This window comes from Ischnura elegans, chromosome 10, assembly GCF_921293095.1.
Source record: "Ischnura elegans chromosome 10, ioIscEleg1.1, whole genome shotgun sequence".
NCBI lineage: Eukaryota > Metazoa > Arthropoda > Insecta > Odonata > Coenagrionidae > Ischnura > Ischnura elegans.
The window spans coordinates 70,792,351-70,805,382 of record NC_060255.1 but is presented as its reverse complement, the minus strand read 5'-3'; the positions used below and the strand labels follow the sequence as shown (position 1 = coordinate 70,805,382).

Sequence of the window (13,032 nt, the reverse complement as noted above, 5' to 3'; positions counted from 1 at the left end):
TGGGATTTCTAAAACAAAATAATTAGTATATTATAGTGGTGGGTAATATAAACCCTAGTGGTGGGTAACGAATAGCAATCAATGCATTTCGTTTTCTTTGCTGAACGAAACTACCCTATTGTATAATGTGGAATTTGGCCACTGAAGACTTTTGGACTGGGACAGAATTGGATATAGGGTTGTGTACCTAGGACATAGTTTACCTAGGAACACTTGAAACTATCGGCAAGTGCTGGGACGTAGGGGCTTTTAAGTAAGCTATTACGTGAAAGAAGCACTAGAGTGTAGCATAGGTCAATTTGAGTTCATTTGGATTATGTTTACAAAAAGGACGCCAGTTTGAAATTTTCGACGCTGAAAAGTAAACCTTTTTGGTTACATATCTAAATATTTTACCAAAAATTGATAACTCCTACAGTGGCTATCGTAACATAATTGAAATCGGCAAATGATGATGATTAGTATTAGCTACTCATTTGGTATTTTAGACGTAATATTAAACAGTAAATTCAGCCGACATTAAAAATGGCTACCTCTTGTACCAAGGAACTCAAGCCCATGGTGAACCTAGGAACTTGTTACTGTGTTTATTTCAAACTTACATTTTTCGTAAGAATTTTCTAGTGTGCTATCACACCTAAACGAGATTATAGCATGGTTTTAATTTGAACGATCTTAGACCACTGTGCTGATGAACTCTAGAAATGCATTAGTGCACCTTGGCTTGATAACTTCGTTGGTGATCCGCGACGCAACTTATATTCCTTTTAGGTGAAAACCTTTTTAATGGTAGAAGCTATGATGAATTTTTGAATCAATTTTGAATTTATCTTTTAATAAATTTATACAAAATATCTTATACCCGAGAGCAGAGAATTAAATTTAAATTTATGAAATTCTTATTTAAATTTATAAACGTGTTTAGAACATTCGATGCGAAGCTCTCAATTTGTTTGCCTCGTGAATTATTAAAAAAAAACTCTTTCGCTTTGATTGAAAATTAAAATCGTTTACAATTAACTTGTCACTTTTTAAATATTTAAAGTGCAATTAATCGCCTCGTTAAACCTTTAATTTACTCATTGATCATTTTTTATCTGTTCCTGTGCTAATGTGTATCAAGTTGTAAAGCCCATATAATTAATTATTCATATTGCTATCTATATTCCTGGCATGGGTTAAAAGTTATCAAACGAATCATTGGTAAGGAAAGGGTCTCGTGGAGTGCTCGGATATTTATGGCCGTGTATGTTTATTTATGAATCCATTTGAACGTAAAAATCGGTGAATATGGTTTTTTTCACATCCCAAATCTTTTCATTTTTTCAATTTTATTATTTTTCTTTCTCATCATAATTTATCATCTTTATCGTAGACATTTTTTGGGCAACTTTCTCTTCATTACTCATTAATTTGAAGTTAAATACTTTCGTTCTCGCTCGACTTGCCATATTTATAGTTAACTGCTCTATTGATTATAACATAAAAAATAAACTTATCTATTATCTATAAATAATTAACCCTATTTTCTGGGTGCAAGGTAAACAAATTATTATCCTGACGAAGCAAAATGAAATAGGTGATTAGTAACAATACTGTGACATATCACCCAATTTATGAGGGTAATTTCGCAATAATCGCCGCGAGAATAAATAATTTGGAGCAGAAATCAACCAATATCTTTATGTAATTATTGTACATTCATTCTCTTGTGACTTTGCAGAATTAAATTATTTCGTTTAATTCTCATTCAAACGTTTTTATATTTTTAAGATTACTCTGTAGTCCTCTATTTCGTCCTTTTAGAATTAATTAACAGATATATTTCAAGCCTGCAGGGATAATGCCTTTTGGGTAGTGTCTCACTCTACACTAGGTTGGAGCATCATAATCAAACATATTAACCGCAGGAATCTTCTTGATCATTATCACCTTGATAATGTTTCTCTGTAACGAAATCATGGTCGGTGTTAATAAATTACTATGTGGAAATAGCAAAGTTGTTGATCCTTCTATTCCTGCGATTATGGATCCACCAAGTTACGCCCGCTATGATTAATCAAACATGTTAATTTGGTGGACTACATTGAAGGATACGATTCCGTATGGAAAATCATTCCACAAATCTTCTGTTAGTCTCAGAGGTGATTCCAATACCTACGGGCAGATATATATTTTTAGCATTCTTGGTCAACGTCGTCTTGTGGTGTTCTGCCCGTCGGCAGGTCTCCCGCGCCAATGCTGTCTCCATTCTCTCCTGTCTCCGGCCATCTCCTTGAAGTCTTCATATCTTCCAATTTTAACGTCATCGATAAACTCTATCCTTCTCCTTCATTCTTAGTATCTATACTTTTTTCGAATTTTACACCCGGGAAGCCAAATTTATCATTTCCCCCTCCGTAATAATTATTCTAAATACATATTTTGCTGCGGCGATATTCGTGTGCCATTCATGAAAATATTTAGTTAAATTCGACTTTTATTCCGCACTGGCGGTTCATAATAATTTCCTCAGTGATAGTTTCTTTGAATGCGATGTATTCGAATCCTCGGCTTCATTATTCGGTCAAAGTGATCAGTCGATTGACAGCCAACTCTTAATATGTAATCCTGGGAAACAATCTTAGAAAGAGGATGATCCGTATAGGAGGTAAATTGAGGTCATTAATTTGCTCGTCGGTTAAGGTCAGTGTGGGAAAGGAGGAAACAGGAGTTAAATGGTTGGTAATTAGCGTACTGGGAAAGTAAGTGGGAAGCAGTAAGAAAATCCGCCGGGGAGTTCCTTGGGCGGTGAAGTACATTCAGAAGGTTAGAATTCAGAACATTCAGAATATTTAGGTTCGGCCTTCTTCATCGGCCTATCGTTTCAATATTTCCATGCGTCCACCATTTGTTCCGACCTCCAGAACATAATAATGTACGTTACTCCGCTAGAGATTTCATTAGTAACAAGGTAACTAAAAATGACATTCATATTGAAGAGGAACTTAAGGTAGTCAGTTATTTTAGTCTTAGTCCCGAAAAGAATCTCACAAATATCCACAAAAATATTATTTAGTCAAAATAGGTTTCTGTAGATTATTGCCTTGTTATTTTAAAAGTCAGAAATGCTTTTAAACGAAACGGTTGAAAAAAGAATTGCGTTTTCCTTTTGCTTTGTGATTAGATTTTTCGCGAATGAACGATAATGCCACAAAAATCAACATTAATTCACTCTTTGTATTATCTAAGCTTGGTGATTTACCCCTTGTTGCAAGTACGCACTTCACCATATTAACTTTAGCATATTAAAATGCTTTTATCTTAATGAATTCTGCGCAAATATTTAGTGGAATAGAATCTTATTGAAGTAATGCCATGTATAGTAAGTAATGCTTTCATATTCATTGCGGTTTTCGTGGTTTTAAGGGACTAGGTATTTAAATTGAGTTTATTAAACTACCTTAATCTTTGAAATCCTTTCATTGTGTCAAGGAATATATCATTACTCGCCGTTTTTTGTTTATGAATATGTTTTTCGCGAATATACGTACGGTAATTCCTGAAATATTAATAGTAGTTCATTTTTTTTGTATTATCTAAGTTATCTACCTTTTGTTTTAGATATTTGTATGACTTGGTGGAATAACTTTTTTGCCATTGTCCTCGTTCAGTATCGTTCATATTTTCTGCCAATATTTTCCTCTTATTTTTTCAAACTTCTTCCCGCATGCCGTTATCCCCATTGCGCATTCCTGTCTTTCTCTCGAATTTATATATATTTCCCCTAGCAAATGTGCCCAACCCTGCTTCCAACTCGCAACCTCCCTCCCCGCCCCCACTTTATCTCCTGGCACTTCAATCCAACGGAGGAGAAGACCCCTTTTGTTGAATGGTGAGTCATCAGGGGGAAGGGAAGAAGGAGCCGAGGGACTTCCGAGTGAAGTAGTAGGGAGGGGACGACCCCAGCCGCATAACCCTAGTCCTCCGCCAGCCCGTCTTATTCTCCGCCAAATACCGACCCATCCCCCAACCCCCCCACATCTTCTTCCTCTATCACTACCATTTCCCCGGAGATTCCCCTCCCCCTTTCCTTGCCATTTGCTCCCAAGGCTTCCCTCCCAGAGCTCTGCCCGGCCATCGGAGCGTTTTCTTTCCCCATCCCACCGCCCGTATCCTTCCTTAAGGAGTCCCACAAGGTTCTATCCAGGGTCCCATCCTCTTCAACTCCGCCCCCCTTAGGTCCTCAAACCGACTTCACTGCCGTCATACGCTCGGCTAACACTCAGCCTTCCTCACCGCTAACAGTCCCGACTCCTGCTCCCTCCTCCCACCCACCTCCTTAACCTAAAGTAAAGCCCCCGTCCCCGCCCCCCCGCCTTTACACCTCAGTGGGTCTGATCTCGCCGGCTCCAGTTGCTCCCTCAGCCTCCACCTCACCCCATTCTGTTCCTCCATTTTCACTCCACCCATGCTTTTCCTTTTCATTCTTTTTTATGACTCCGCTGCTCTCCTGCCTCCCACAGTCATCTTCCCAGGTCCTCTTTCCGCAGTGTGTGCAGCACGTATCGATACCGATGCACCGGTTTTTTCTCGATGCATCGGTTATATTTGTTAAAGTAGATATGCCGTTCTTAGTTCGACCGATTCGGGCGTGATGTAGTGGAAGTTCGACGTATTGAAATAAATGGTTATTTTTTAATAAGGTTATTACAATTATTGTGGAGAAGTGCAAAATATGACTCAAGTTTCCTATCAGAGTAAATCGTATATCCAAGATGTATCCAAGACAATAATTGTGGAAAATAGCAATTTGGAATCATGTCTTACTTTAAATAACTTATATTTTAATATGCCGTTCTATTCAGTATTATTTTCCTAGCAGCACTAACGTTTTATACCGTCAATTTAAACGACATTATTCATGCTTCCGCAGCCATTAAGGGATAAATGAATTTTTAGAATTGGGAGGCTCCTTGATAAGACAAAAATAGTAAAATTGATTGTGTTATTTGAGTGTTCATTGGCTCAGTCTACATCTGTAGTCTCTTGAAGAAATGTAGTTATTACTATTTTTGAATGAATTTTGTCCAATCCTAGCATGAGAAAATATTCTTAAACGAAATATGTTTTGTGTTATCTATATAAATGAAAAGGTTTCAAAATATCTCCGATTAGAATTTTTAATAAACATGGCATTGAATATTTTATGGCGTGAATTGGTTCTCATTTTTCTGTGTTCCATAGATATGTTAGCTAGACATGTCATAATATTCCGTTCTCTCACAGAGAAGGCCACTCGGGAATATAATTCTGCTGAGCATAGTAATAGATAAATAATTGGGAAATAGAATCTTGGAAATATGCTTTACTTTGCTCGGAAAATGAGTAGGTATTATTTCACACGGTGCTATTTTGTGATTGCAGCTAGGTAACCAACCTGATGAAAAAAATCGAATATATGCCGTCAATTTTAGTAATTTCTATACACTTCACCTACATTTACGATTAAAATTATTCTGTCTCTGGGTCTATAGTAGCGTAGAAGTCAACAAAATATTTCGCTTCTTTATTGCCCGTAAATTCGTGTACTCGGTTAAATCGGCGCTTGATAGTATTTTCATAGTCAATCGAAGAGGAAAATTTCGAAAATACCTTGGTATTTGACATCATGAATAACTTATTTGAATGATATGTGCTCTGTACATGCTTATGCGTTCGAAATATCGATGTCAATTCGGCATTGATTTATATACCTGGCTTTCGTTCAAGTGGTGCACTTTGAATTTAAAAAACATGGTTTTTCGATACATCGTTTAGTGCACCACGCACCCCACACTATCCCCCCTCAGCCTCGTCCTCCTTTTACGCTGGCCGTTATTCTTTTATATGCTCCTCGGATCCCCTTCCCCGCAGTATCGTTTTATGTCGCACTGGTGCGCCTCCCACTACCTCCCTTCACCCTCCCTACTTGTCCGCTCCTACACATTTTGGTGGTTAAGGGGCTGTAAATTCTTACGGGTGATTTCGGCGCGGGTATCATTTTGCAAGTACGGGTGTGTTACGTACCCTCTCTCTGCAGTTTTATTTTGTTCCCCTTCCTCCCATGGTCTTCGACGGATCGATGGTGTGCGCGTCTCTAGTGGGAATGCTAGGTTTTTTTTTGCTGTGAAATTCGTCTCTTGATCACTACATTTCCATTTATTTTCTAATGTGTTCGATGCGTAGAAAATACAGCTAAGTATAACAACACGAATGAGAATGAAATTCATAATGAATGCCTATTATTTGAGGTATGTAATGGTGGGAAATTTAATGGCTTTACTCTTTTCAGTTATTTGGCGAGTGTACTTGTTTCACAGTACTGCAATATTTTAAGGACTAACACTGTTAGTCCTTATACATTAGTCACTGACATATGTAACGTCTTTCTCTGTCCCACTCCATTTTTATTCATTTTATTTAGTTTTTAAAATGTAATTTCGTTTGTCATTTGGGGTTTTGATTGTATTAATCTGCATGTTAATGTATGTTTGGCTAGGTTGATGTTTTAGATTGTTTATTGTAGATTATTATTTGTTTATAAGAACATTACTATGTGTTGTTGGCAAACAGAAAAGGATTGTTTAAAGGGAAAAGTTAAGAGAAAAGGCGTGTTATAAAAATGCCAAGTTGAGATCTCAATGAAGTTTATATTTCTTGAGGAATTCCGACGTCACACATGCTAGTGGAAAAGTGCAAAGAGTATTGAATCAAAAAAGGAAAGGCAATGGCAGGTTCCACAATTTAATAAATACTTCATAAATTTAATACATTGTGGAGCCTGCCATTGCCTTTCCTTTTTTGATTCATCATGAAGTAGTTCCATCATGTTTCGCCTGACACGATTGAATTTAGCAAATACTATTCATTCTATTTCCTAAAAAGGATAAATTGATTCCTTTATGAAACGTTGAAATAGCATTTTTAGGAGGCTGCCACCAATAGCTATAGTCACTTGTGCCATTGGGAGAAGAAAATGGAAAGGTGGAGGGAAACCCAGCGTGGACGTTAGCATTTTCTTGAAGCGCTAAAGGGGCCGCGGTTTTATGTACCATCTCATGAACGGAGTGCTTGAGGAGCTCTTCACGAAGCACAGCGCCCTAGCGAGGGTCAGCATTTTTCTGCAGAGATTTGGTAGAGGCATCGCGGTCCCTGTATAGTGTGAGGGCGCTTCAAACGCAGCGCTCCTTGCGTATGAAAGGACGTTATTCCGTGGTTTCCCTATGGCTTGCAATGAGTAAGGGCATATTCTAATGCCACATATCCCTTATTTGCGCTTCAGAAAACCTTTTCAGTCCCTCAAAGGCTCAAATGAACTCGGCTGTCGATCTTTTTATGCAAGCTGTCCGTCATCCGGTTACCAATCGACCTCATTAACTCTGAAATAAGGGAGCTACACTCCTGAATAAATACGTGCAATCATTTGCTCTAATAATTTAATAATTGACTTAAGTAAATCTTGAGCTGCTGTTTATAATCTCTTAACATGGCATTTTACCTTCCTTATTTCTTACCACGTATGGTCTTTAAGCCTACCTCGTAGTAATGTCCTTTAGACAGCTATTGTTTTTTATTATAATTACGTAACTCTAGAATGGTTAACAGTCTCAAATGGAGTTTAACATTAACTATTAAGCCACCTCAAAGCACACATACTGGTCACGCGACTTAGAGGTTTAAACCCATGACCTTTAGGTTTTCCACCAGTGAGGCTCACGCTGATGTATTTCGTACTCCTTCTTCGGCGTACAATTAAAATTGAATCATTTCAGAGAGCTTGAAATAGATATTTTATGCTCGATTGTGCAGGAAATATTTTTTCTTAGTGCTGTATTATGTGTTATGCTATTATTCTCTTACTGCTATCGTTTGTATTCGTTTCCACGTTCTGCTGTTTTATGAGTCGTTTTCTGAGAAATGACAGCTTACTAACATCGCTCTCTCGATGTCTTCGGCTTGAGTTATAGGGTCCTGGAACCATAATTCATTTATTCCTTTCGCTTTGATGCCTGAGGAAGTATTGCTATTCAATTGTTTTTTATGCTTATCACCACCTCCTCTCCCCTGTCATTGACCTTTTGTTTTTTTCATGATTTTTTTTCTAGTCTTTCTCGTTTCTTTTCTTGAAAATGCTGTATTCTTGTCGACTACTCATTTTTCTTTTCGGTCGTACATTTTTTTTATTATTTCGTCTGCGGGGTATATGGATTTGATAAACGATCAACCTCGCATTCTACCCTATTCGCCTTCAAACCCCCTTAAAACCCAACCACCTATGAAGTTATCTTCTTTATCTTTTTTTTTTCCTACTCCCTCTCTGTGCGGGCTACTCTACGCCGATGTCGGTGGCGTGTGTTGTGGGTGAGCTGGGAGGAGAAGACCAAATGTGTGCGTAGTAAGTTTTGGTGGCTCTTGTGTGTCGTTTGAGGGAGTGGTTAAGCGTCAGGGTTCGGAGGGATCGGGGGAGTTGGGAGATAGCTGGCAACGTGAGTGCTGGGGGGAGGGGTATAAACGGAGCAAGGGGATCGGTGGAGGGAGTTTTGCGGTAAGATTGCCAAATCCTCCTCCTTTCCCCCCCACATCACCCTCCCGGCCTTCCTTTCATATTGCCCTCGCCAGCATATTTGGCAACGGATGGCTCATATAGAGAGATCCTCTCGTTTCGTCCTTCCAGGCGATATCCTCCGCTACGCCAATGTCCGACCTTATACTCCTTCCCCCGCAACTCCCTCATACCCCCTCAGGATATGGCTAACCCCCACCCACAGGGAACTTCCCAACGCCGCCACATACCTCTCCTCATCCCCACAAACCCCTGGTTTCCTCCCTTAACAACTTAACTTCTCGTAACTTTTAAGATCTTAGATTCTTCCGGCGTATCAAGTGCCAGAGGCGCAGCTAGGAATTAAGGCAGGGGGGTTTAGGTGCAACTGATACCGGTGTGTGTGGGGTTGTGGTATACCCACCAGGATAAGCCTTACGTGCGAGATTAATAAATTGCGGAATTTTAAGATAAATGGTTCATAATGGTGAGTTTTACGACTTTCTGAGGGATATATTATTAATTATTACACTATTCTATTAGTAATATCAAGCCAATTAAGTAAAATGGATAAAACTTAAAAATTTCTCTGAGCTCTGGAGGGGGTTTTATCCCCCAAAACCCCACTCGCTGCGCCTCTGTCAAGTGCAGAAACCTTTCTTCCCGTAATTTGACTCATTATGAACTAAGCATGAGCTTCGTTCATAGCAACGTTTTTATGCCAGGAGTGGCGATATTACGAGTGTGTCTTATAAACGTAAATATAATATTAGGAGTGAGTTAACCATTCTAAAAAACAGGCCAAGATTATTTTTATATTAACGTTACTTTCTGTATGGGGGCCAAAGATATTTAACTACTGCCCGCTGAAGTTAAAAAAGTTAAATTCTCAAATAAAATGTTAAAACTGCCAAAAGACTTGCTTTTTTCTCAAGAAAATATTGAACAATAATTTGATGTCATTTAATTTTAACCAGACCTATGTAATAGTGACTGCAATTATTTTTTTTAACGTACATTTTCATCGTCCTGGAGACCAGTTAAAGTTCCCTCTCCTTTATTAATACCAGTTGTACAATCATAATTTTTGGAATAAATAAATTATAATAGCTATAAAATGAAAATATTTCTGGAAAAAACTACACTTGCCACAAGTGCCTCATTAATCAAACTGGAGAGGAAGTAAAATTAAGGAAAGAAAGTAAAATAAAGTAAGTAAAGAAAGTAAATAAAGCTCAAATGTGCATCAAACTGAAATCTATTTTGCAGTATTTCGGTAGTTATTGTAGTTATCGATCAGCATTGCTCTCTTCTTTGTTATTGGCTATAAAAAATCAGTCGACCTATTCTCAACAAATGGCATTGTCTAGTCGATTTACGCTGTTTGAGATCGTTTTGAAGCAGCGCACATTACTATCAACGTTCAACTCAAGATTCTTGCCAAGTTAAGTCGAGTTCAAGTGAAAAAGGCTTTAATTCATCAATCGCAGCACGAACCGCGCATCAATCTAGCTGTTAGTGTTGGTCTTATAATAATTTGTCCATGTCTCTTCGATGGACGGAACTACCTTTTATACCACTGGTTTATTTCAGTAGATATTTTCAAGAATTTTCCTCATGGGAACACATATTCGTTGTGCTATCTCTGTGAAAGTTAGTTCTAATCATATTTTTAGACGAGGAATAGATAAATAAAATGGAGATTTTTCAACTAATGACTATTCGTAGTCAATTTGCACCTTTTGAAGGTTATAATAATCAAGATACGTTTTTATGGATGGAAATAAATAAAAATTTCACTGAATGAATTTTAATTGGCCTGAAGGTGGTACTAAATATTGAACTTGGGTCGAGTTTCAAGTAAAATTCATACAGTGAAATTCGCAAGTTTTATTTATCTCTCCCAATCAAAGATTTCACGTCAATCAAGATTTCACCCCTGAAATAGCTCTTGTTGAGTTTTGATCTCTGTAGTTTCGGCGAGTTAAGTTAAGTTAAATTAAAGTTGTGTTAAGTTAAATCGAGTTAACTTAACTATAAGTTATGTTGATGTAAACGAGGCGTTTTCCTCCCCCCTACGTCTGCTCCATCCCCTTTCCTTCAGTCACACACCCGTGTCCTCGTCGACTCAAAACCGTCCCCCTCAGCTCCCTCGAAAACTCTTTTTATCCCTCCCTGCCACGAAGCGGCGGCATCGTTCCGGCAAAAGGCATTTATTTGATGGCTCGCTGGAAGTCGCTTTTGAGTTCAAGGGTCCCCGCGGGGGAAGAGAGAGAGAAGGAGGCATTGCTGTAGGTGGACCCCCAGTCTTCTCCCTTTGGCCATAGCCTTAGATGTAGTCGGAACAGCGGGCGAGCGGGTGAGTTTTAAGCGGAAAGTGCGCGTGTTGTCGCCGATGAGTGGGGAGTGCGGGGGACGGGGTGAGGATGGGATGGGTCTCGGGGCAGCAGCAGATGCGGCCGCGGGATGTGTGGCGGGGTTGAATGGGGGTGGCGACCTTAAAAGGCGGCCGGGGAGGTCGCTACGGAGATAAGGGATTCCGACGGTCCTTTGTTATCATTGCTCAATCCAGCTGCCTTCTCCTTCTCCTCTTTCCGGATCCTCGCTTCACGCAGACGCCTTTTCAAACCGGGTGGTCGAATCCCTCGTTTTCCTTGGTTTATGCATATATTTCTTGGGGATTCTTCCTAATTCGTCCGTTTTTTTAATTTTTTTACGTATATTCTCATAAGACGATGGAGCATGGGGATGGCATTACTTATTAACGAAATATTACCTTTGTAGTATTGAGACTATGGCAACACAGAAACCATCCTAAACGCATTATATTTTACCCAGCAAGGAGAACTGTCGTGGTGATAAATGTCGGAAATTATTTTGCAATTAAAATTATTCGGAAATTATTGAAAATAAAATGTCGGAAACGCATTATATTTTACCCATCAAGGAGAACTGTCATGGTGATAAATGTCGTAACAATCATGAATTAAAAAATATTATCTGAATAGAGAGTGGATCATCAGTTGGAAAATTGTCCATTGTACTTCAGTCAAACCAAATGTATAATGGTGTCAGATAATTTTCTTATTCATATTTTTCCTCGATTTCTATTGAGGAATATTTTTTCTATTTTTTGTGTCTGACATTTCTGAAATCTCTGTTAACGATTTACTTGTATTGATACACTGTGGCGTAACTTATGCAAAACACAGGTGGATGTTAAGAATTGAGAAATATTAAAAAAAAGCAATATCAAGTGAGTGTTAAGTATTTAGATAATGTGATACTTTGATTAGGTTAAAAAGACATGTACATGCCTCGCTTTTTTCTCTACGTTCATCCAAGGGAACCTTATTTTTTCAACGTCTTTTTGAGGAACAAATAAAAAAAAAGTTGGCCCATGGGGGGATCGAACCCGCGACCTTCGCGTTATTAGCACGACGCTCTAACCAACTGAGCTAATGGGCCAGTTGTATGGTGTAGCCGAAACTGTTTGTCTTATAAGAGGTTTTCACTCCAAGTGCGTCACTTCAGTGGTTTCACTTTGGAGGATCTCCAATTGGCTAACGTTTTTCTCACCGTCGCATCAATCCAATCAGTATTTACTAAAAGGATAGGTTACTGTACCAATAACGTCGTGATTTAAAATATTGTAAACTTGTTGCCTAACCCTCTAAGAATTCCTTGTTATGTTATTGAAAAATCTTAAAAATGCTCTCCTGAAAACTTAGAAAAACGAACATATTGTCCTTTACCTCTGAGGTAATAATATATTTCTGGCAGTTTCTCCGGAATGGTTGTGATCTTTTAACTTTCTACGAACATTCTCATATGGCCATGGAATACAGGGATGGCATTAATTTGTGACGGAATATTACCGTAAACAATTCTCTGAAAGTAAATTAACAGCGAAGACTAATCCCTGATGGCTTCTAAAGTAAACAGCGAACTAGGAACCATTTTGAACTTCAGCAGTTTTTGCCTTAAGAACAAGAATTTATGAAAAGAAAATTAATATTTTTTCAATTGGAGGCAATTATTTTGGTCACTTTTGATATAATTTATCCCTCGTTTTCATTGGCTTGTGCATGTCTTCCATGTGGATTCTCCCGAATTCGTCTGATTTTTAATTTTTTAATAAGATTTCCTTATTAAAAAATTAAAAACATTTGGCTGAAAAAATAAGATTTCCTTATTTTTTCAGCCAAATGTTATGAGGGACAGATGAAAAAAAAAGTTGGCCCATGGGGGGATCGAACCCGCGACCTTCGCGTTATTAGCACGACGCTCTAACCAACTGAGCTAATGGGCCAGTTGGTTGGTGTAGCCGAAACTGTTTGTCTTATAAGAGGCTTTCACTTCAATTGCGTCACTTGAGAGGTTTCACTTTGGAGGATCTCCAATTGGCTGACGTTTTTATCACCGTCGCATCAGTCCAACCAGTAATTACTAGGAGGATAGATTACAAT

General features: G+C 38.5%; 1 protein-coding gene and 2 non-coding genes across 3 annotated transcripts in view; 1 reads left to right on the top strand and 2 right to left on the bottom strand.

Annotated features, from left to right (window-relative positions):
• The window catches only part of LOC124167231 (protein SMG5), a 329,111-nt gene that overhangs the window by 69,639 nt on the left and 246,440 nt on the right, over positions 1 to 13,032 (top strand). The window lies entirely within an intron of this gene.
• Positions 11,958 to 12,031, bottom strand: Trnai-aau. The gene has a single exon. It is a non-coding gene; the product is annotated as a tRNA-Ile (tRNA).
• Trnai-aau lies at positions 12,802 to 12,875 on the bottom strand. The gene has a single exon. It is a non-coding gene; the product is annotated as a tRNA-Ile (tRNA).